General features: G+C 35.9%; 1 non-coding gene across 1 annotated transcript; it reads right to left on the reverse strand.

Moving 5' to 3' along the window:
- Positions 1-7755: 7755 nt before the first annotated feature.
- Positions 7756-7861, reverse strand: LOC121210707 (small nucleolar RNA R71). Its single transcript, XR_005905820.1, has one exon. It is a non-coding gene; the product is annotated as a small nucleolar RNA R71 (small nucleolar RNA).
- Between the last annotated feature and the right edge of the window lie 394 nt (positions 7862-8255).

Raw genomic sequence — 8255 nt, forward strand, 5'->3', positions numbered from 1 at the left:
CCTTATACTTAGAATTTCTTCATAAAACATTAACACATGCATATACTCATATTCTAGGCCTCATAATAATCATAAAATAAATATTTTGATGTCGAATTTGAGGTCCCGAAACCACTATTCTAACTAGGCCCTATTTCAGGATGTTACAATGGTTGACTATGTGAATTTATATCCGAACCAGATACGTTTGAATTGTATACTATGTTTGAGAATCAAAGGTAAGTATATGTACCTTGGTGAACATATGATATAAGTATGAGTTGCTATGAAAATGAGTTATGATATATATATGTATGAATCATGTTCAAATGAACTATAAGAGATAAATGGCTATGTGAATGTATTTTTCCATGAAATTATATGAATGAATTGATCTAGATTGTTGTTATTTGTTAAGTTTATTTGTATGTGGCTTACTAAGCTTTTGAAAGCTTACTCTGTGTGTTTTTTCAACTATTTTTTATTTATTGAAGCTACTGGGAGCTCAGAGATCATAGAGGATCGTCAACACACTATCGAATCTATTTTGGTAGCTTTTGAAAAGGTATATATTAAAGTATGACATGTATACGCTAGAAGTTCTTGAATATGTTTTGTAAAGTGTATATCATGCCATGTGATGTGGCTAGATTTAAGTTGATATTTGATTTGGTTTTGGTATGTTGATGTGTTAAGAAATGGTATGTATGATGTGTTCTTGAATGACCATGTAATAAATGGTAAATTTGGTAAGTTGGTAATGTGATTTAGTTGTGGAAATGTTATGATTTTGGTATGAATTTGAATGTGAAACTTAGTGATAAGGACATGTATAACTGAATGTGTATGGTAGGTAAATATGGTATGTTTTTGTTTAAATAATGATCATGAATGTGGTTGACTATGATATGGTATATATATATGAGGTGTGTTTTGGTTTTGAACTGGTTGAAAATTTGGTACAAAATATTTTGGTTTTGATGCTTGTAGGGAGGCCCTTAAGGGAAGGCATTTTGGCCTTGTAAATGGCTTATTTTTGCCCACACAGGCAGGGACACTGGTGTGTGTCTCAGCTGTGTTGCTTGAGGGCCGTTTCAAAATGAGCCTGAGCAAATCACACAGTCGTACACACGGGCGTGTCCTAGGCTGTGTGGCCAAGTCAGCTTTGAGCACGAGCTAGACACACGGGCATGTGATTGGCCGTGTGACCTAGTCTATGTATGCCCTGATTTGCCACGGCCTAGACACACGGGCGTGTCTAAAGTTTTGTGAGGCACACGTCCTGTTCACACAGGCGTGTGACCTATACAACTTTGAAAAATGTTTAAGTTTCAATAAATTTTGTAAGAGCCCAGTTTAGTCTCGACCTCTTTCTAAAGTATGTTTAAGGTCTCGATTACCTAAGTAAGGGACATTATTGTTGATGTTTGATTATGATTTGAGAATGATGTTGGTGAATTGTTCGTAAAATGTTTTGACTTGCCCAATAATTCCTTTAACCCTAATCCAGCGACGAATACGGGTTAGGGGTGTTACATGCACCATAATTTCCAACCAATTTCAATCATAAAGCATACATCTTTCATGTCATATAACTTACCAACCAATTTTCATCCTTATCATCCAAACTAACACATACCAAAATCATATACCAAACTCATTCATTCATATATCAAAATCATACCATTACCATAACTAATTCACATAACTAACTTACCAAACTGACCATTTCTCACTTGGTGATTTATGCACATCAAATCATACCATTTTTAAACATAAATCTTATACCTAAATTCATTCATAATCTCATCCATAACCAAGCCATATCACATGGTTAGATATACACATCTCAAAACATACCACAATAATCATAGCCTATACATGCCACACTTTGATATATACATTTTCAAAAGGTACCAAAATTAAGTTTGACAGTGTAGTGATGATCCTCGATGATCCACGAGCTCCCGGTAGCTTTGATGCTCTATGAAACAATGCAAACACACACAAAGTAAGCTTTCAAAAGCTTAGTAAGTCATATACAAATAAACTTATCATTCAAGCAAATAAGCATCATAAAATACATATATTCCATAGCCAAATACTAACATATTTCACATAGTTCATATACCTTTCACATATTCACAATTAATTTACACATATAGCATATTTTCTCATACTATTTACACATATAGCATATTTTCTCATACTTATATCACATCTCATCACTTATACATGTACTTACTTCTTATTAACAAATGCTGAACACATTTCTACGTACCTGATTTGGTTATTCATTCATTTAATCACATACATCTCAGAATGCCCGTTGAACCGTTCGGAATCAAATAGGATACGCGGATAGCTCGAAAGGCTCGTACAATACTAATGTCCCAGACATGGTCTTACATGTAATCAAATATCGTTGCCACTATCCCAGACAAGGTCTTTGATTGTGAGATTTCGTGATAGGTTTTAAATATTTATAATTACTCGTTCTTGACCTAACTATTATCGCGATGTAGACAAGTGTACCTATGGAACAATAGTATAGTTTTAGCAAGGCCGGATTTTCGAACCCAAAGGAACTAAAAGTACTAGTAATGACTGGCTTTTTATTATCTAGCCTAAGAATAAAAGGGGTTTTTGTTTTAATTAAGTAATTATCTAAACTAAGAACGCACAGAGAAAAGAATTAAGGAATTACTTTTGGGAAAATCGATTGACTTGAGACAATACCTAAGCAAAAATCCACCTAGACTTTACTTGTTATTCTGGCTCCGAATCGGACGATTTATTCATTCAACTTGTTCTGTAGAGATCCCTAAGTTATATTATTATCCCTATTCAAGATTAATAACGTCTAATCCCTAGATTGAATAACCGAGACTTTTCTCTAATTAACACTCTAGGGTTGCACTAACTCAATCTATGGATCCCCTTATTAGGTTTCACCCTAATCCGACAAAATCTTGTCACCCTATTTCTAGGTGCTCAATTAACTCTGCTTAATTATGACAAAAGTACTCTTAGACATTCCTCCTCTGAATAAGAGCATGTCTTGAATCAGTATCTTGGGATATCAAAACAAGAATTAAGAACACATAATTAAGAACAAGTTAAATATTTATCATACGATTCAAAAAATAATAACAAGATTCGTCTTAGGTATCATCCCCTTAGGTATTTAGGGGTTTTAGTTCATAACTAAATAAGAAAACATCTTAGAAGAACAAAGATACAAAACATAAAGAAAAACCAAAACTCCTGAAGGAAAATTGAGGAGAGATCTTCAGTCTTTATGATGAATCCGACTTCTGAGATGGATCAATCGGCTTCCTTGGAGTAATTCCTTACCCCCTATTCTTCGTCCCCCTTTTCCTCCTCCTCTATGGTGTATTTATAGGCTTTGGAATTCCTAGAAGCCCTTAAAAGTGGCCTTTTCCGAATTGGGCTCAACTTGGGGTCGGCAGGGACACGCCCGTGTTCGATGACTTTAGGCCGTGTTTGAGCTTGTTAGAATGGCATGGGCGTGTGCTATACCCGTGTGAGTCGTGCTTCTATTCTGCCAGATTGACACGTCCGTGTGGTCTACCCGTGTGAGGAGGACCAGGCGGTGTTGATTTCGTACTTTGGCCTATTTTCTTCATTTTTGGCCCGTTTCTCGTTCCTTTCACTCTCCTATGCTCTCCTAAGCATAAAATATGAAATTAAAGCATCAGGAGCATCAAGTTCACCAATTCTAATGAAAAATCATCCATAAAATGCATTAAACATGGGGTAAAAATATGTATAATTTATGGTTTATCAGTCTTACACGAAACCAATATGATGCCGATGTCCCAGACATGGTCTTACATGTAAATCTCAAGTCGATGCCAACGTCCTAGAAGTGGTCTTACACGATAACTCATATCGGAATCTTATGTCATTACATATGTATCCTAACTATTCCTATGGTTCGTACGGGACTTTGCGGATGTCGTCGCATTATCGAAACTTTCTCGGATTTCACATATTCATCTTTCAAATTCATCCATCATATCATATAAGCATAAATAAATCAATTCAAACATGTATATTTGTATATAAACTTACCTTGTAAGGATTCAAATAGATTCAATCGACTACTCGACGAGTTTCGACTTTCCTCGGTCTAATTTCGTTTTCTTTGGTTCTTGATCTATATAAATTCAAATTTAACTCATTTATTCACCAAATCATTCAATTCAATCCAAAAACATATAATTAGGGCATTTTACAAATTAGGCCTCACATTTTCACATTTTGACATTTAAGTCCCTATTTCATAAAATTACAAAATACACATAATTTCATTACACATATGCCTAGCCGAATTTTCCTTTAACTCATATAAGCTCACATATTTCATTTTTTTACATTTTAACCCTTCAATTTCTCATTTTCACAATTTAGTCCAAAATACTCAAATTCATCAAAAATCCTAATACAAAACACAGTAATCTAGCACATATCTTTCATTTTTTATCATCAAACTTCATAAAATTCACATTATCAATAATGGAACATCTTAAATCATAATCAAATTCAGAAATTGAGGCATGGGCTTAGTAGAAAACAAAGCAACAATCACAAAAACGTAGAAATTAGAAAAAACCAACCAAAACATGTTCCTTAATCCAGTAATCAAAGTGTCGAACCCTAGCTTGGTCTTTTTCTTTTCTTTTCTTTTGATTTTCGATTGATGAATGAAGAAAATGATGAATTTAATTTGTTTGTTTTAATTAATAAACGTTAATATATCAATTACTATTTTTGAAACACCACTTACCCGTACCCGAGACCGAGACCGAGACCAGGTACGAGGCGTTACCAAACATGTATTTGAACATTTTAGGAATTACGAGTTATAAAATTTCATTCCAATCTAAAACCAATTAATTAACATCTTAGTGTCCCTACTATGGGCTTACGAGACCCGAAACATATGTTGAGAATGATTCGAGACTAAATCGAGAACTTGCCAATGTTCATGAAAAATTTTCTAGGTAAAGCCTCACACGCTCATGTCGAAGCATAGCACACGCCCGTGTGCTTTGGGACACGCCCATGTCCCTCACCCGTATGGAATTAGTTGAATTTAATTTTCTACTTCGAACCTACAGGGGTTTTCACACGGCCAAGCAAACGCCCGTGTCTTTGACTCGTGTCCTTCACACGGCCTAGACACGCCCGTGGGGTCGCCCATGTCCAAAAACTCAAGCATTCTGTTTATGACATCAGCATGCATCTAGGGACACACAACCAAGACACACGCCCGTGTGCTAAGTCGTGCCTTTACACATGGTTGAGACACACGGCCGTGTCTCTACCTGTGTGTAACTACCATGCATTCTGACTTGAAATTCTTAGATGCAGGGGTTGGCCATACCACACGTCAATTGGTGGTCCGTATGTCACACACGGCCTAGACACACGCCTGTCTATTTTCCAAGCCTTTGGTCACCCCCTAATATGTACTCTCATTTATAAGTTTCTAGAACACATAACCAAGCCTAATTATACTCCTACATGGCCTTGGTAAACCTCATTGCATGCAAACCTCATCTCATCGGTTTTACACATGCTCGATTACTCCCATTATACTAAGGATTTCTATACCTTATAACATTTTTCAGATTGGCTCATTATTATAACTCATTGCCAATTATGGCCAAGCTATTGATAAACTGTAATTTATACATATTTTTATCCCATGTGCTTTATGGATGATTTCTCCTTAGATTTGGTGAATTCGATGCTCCTAATCCTTTAATTTCATGTTTTATACTTAGGTGAGCATAGGAGAATAAAAAGAGCGAGAAACGGGCCCAAAATGGAGAAAATGGACCAACATGAGAAATCAACACGGCCTGGGCCTTCTCACACGAGTAGTCCATACGACCGTGTCCATTTGGCAGAATCGAAGCATGACTTACACGGGTAGACCACACGCCCATGCCTATTTAACAGCCTTGACTAAATTCTGAAGCAATTGCACACGGACGTGTCCCTGTCGAGCCCAATTATAGTCCTATTAGGTAAAGGCCACTTTTGAAGGCTCTTAGGCATTCTAAAGCCTATTTAAACACCTGAGAACGCACTAGAAAAGGGGATACGAAGTAGGAGGCAAGGAATTACTCAAAGAAAGCTGATTGATCCATCTCAGAAGCTGGATTCTTCGTCAAGACTGAAGATCTCCCTTCAATTTCCTTCATGAGTTTTGGGTTTTCTTTAAGTTTTGTTATCTGTACTCTTCTGAGATGTTTTCTTTCATATTTATGAACTAAACCCCCTAAATACCTAAGGGAATGAAACCTAAGACGGATCTTGTTATTATTATCTGCATTGTATGATAAATATTTGACTTCTTCTTAATTATGTGTTCTTAATTCTTGTTTTAGTATTCCAGGATATTGATTCATGTTAATGCGCTTATTCAAAGGAGCAAAAGTCTCTGTCTGAGAGTAAATTTGTCGTAATTAAGTGGAGTTGATTGCACGTCTAGAGATAGGGTGACAAGATTTTTCCAGATTAGGGTGAAACCTAATAAGGGAGTCCGTAGATCAAGTTAATGCAACACTAGGGAGTTAATTCGAAAGAGATTTCGATTAATTAACCTAGGGTTAGACATTATTAGTCTCGAGAGAAAAAGTAATATAACTTAGGGATTTCAACGAATCAAGTCAAATGAATAAATCGTTTGATTCAGAGTTAAACAACTAGTGAAGTCTAGGTGGATTTTTCCTTGGGTATTGTTTTAATCAATCGAGTTTTCCCAAAAGCTTTTCCCCAATTTTCTCTATGTGCACCCTTAGTTTAATTAATTAGTTTAGATAAACAAATCCCTTAATTTTTAGGCTAGATAATAAAAAGAAAGTAATTACTAGTACTCTTGGTTCCTTTGGGTTCAATAATCTGATCTTGCTAAAGCTATACTACTGTTCGATAGGTACCCTTGCCTTCATTGTGATAATAGTTAGTTTCAAGAGCGATTAGTTATAAATTTTTAAAACTTGTCACGAATATCACGTATCAAGTTTTTGGCGCCGTTGCCGGGGACTAAGATATTAGGAACACTCGATTTTTATTACTTTAGCCATTTTACTTTATTTTGCAATTTAAATTTTTATTTTCTTTTCTATTTTTTCTTTTATTCGCTCCTGGCAGGTTTTTATAGTGTATGACTAGAAGAAACCCATCGGGACTATTACTGTTTGATAGTGAGATTGATCGTTCAGTTCGTAGAAACTGAATAGAAATAAGGCGAAGCTTAAGATACACAGAGGAAGAGCAAGAGGACAATACTTCAACCACAACCGAGGAGATGTTTGAAAATCAAGAAAATCTGCTACCTCCTGCAATTGCTGCTAATCAGAATCTCGCTCCGCGTACTATGTATGATTATGCTAAACTTCTTTAACAGGAAGTGAATCAAGCATAGTTAGGCCTGTTGTCGCTGTAAATAATTTTTAACTAAAACCTAACACAATTCAAATGATACAGCAATTTGTTCAGTTTGATGGTTTGCAAGACAGTATCCCAATGCTCATTTGGAAAATTTTCTGGAACTTTGTGACACTTATAAAATTAATGGCATTTTTTATGATGCCATTCGCCTTCGGTTATTCCCTTTTTCATTGAGGAAGAAAGCTAAACAGCGGTTGAACTCGTTACCACAAGGGTCAATCACTACTTGGGAACAAATGACCGAAAAGTTTTTATTAAAATATTTTCTACTGGCTAAAACAGCTAAATTACATAAAGATATCCCTTCTTTTGTGCAGATGAATTTAGAAACACTCTACGATGCATGGGAGAGATACAAGGATCTGTTGAGAAGGTGCCCTTACCATGGGTTACCACTCTGGCTACAGGTTCAAACATTTCACAATGGCCTGGATTCTTCGACTAGACAGATGATTGACGCAGCTGCTGGTGGAACTATCAATAATAAGACACCTGAGGATGTTTATGAATTTATAGAAGAGATGTCACTAAATAATTAAAAGTGGCAAGTCATGAGGAAAAAGCCAATGAAAATAGCCGACATTTTTAATGTCGATTTGGTCACCATGCTCTCTAATCAGGTAGAACTTTTGTGACAGCCCAAAGTTGACCCTAGTCGGGAAGTGGTTTCGGGACCGCTAAACCGAGTCACCAAAATGTTTGAATGTGATACTTATTGTCTAGAATATGTAATTATGAATGTGTGAAAATTTCAAGCTTCAATTTGGTTGATTTCATGTGAATTT

Source organism: Gossypium hirsutum, chromosome A11 (genome assembly GCF_007990345.1).
Source record: "Gossypium hirsutum isolate 1008001.06 chromosome A11, Gossypium_hirsutum_v2.1, whole genome shotgun sequence".
NCBI classification, from domain to species: Eukaryota; Viridiplantae; Streptophyta; class Magnoliopsida; order Malvales; family Malvaceae; genus Gossypium; species Gossypium hirsutum.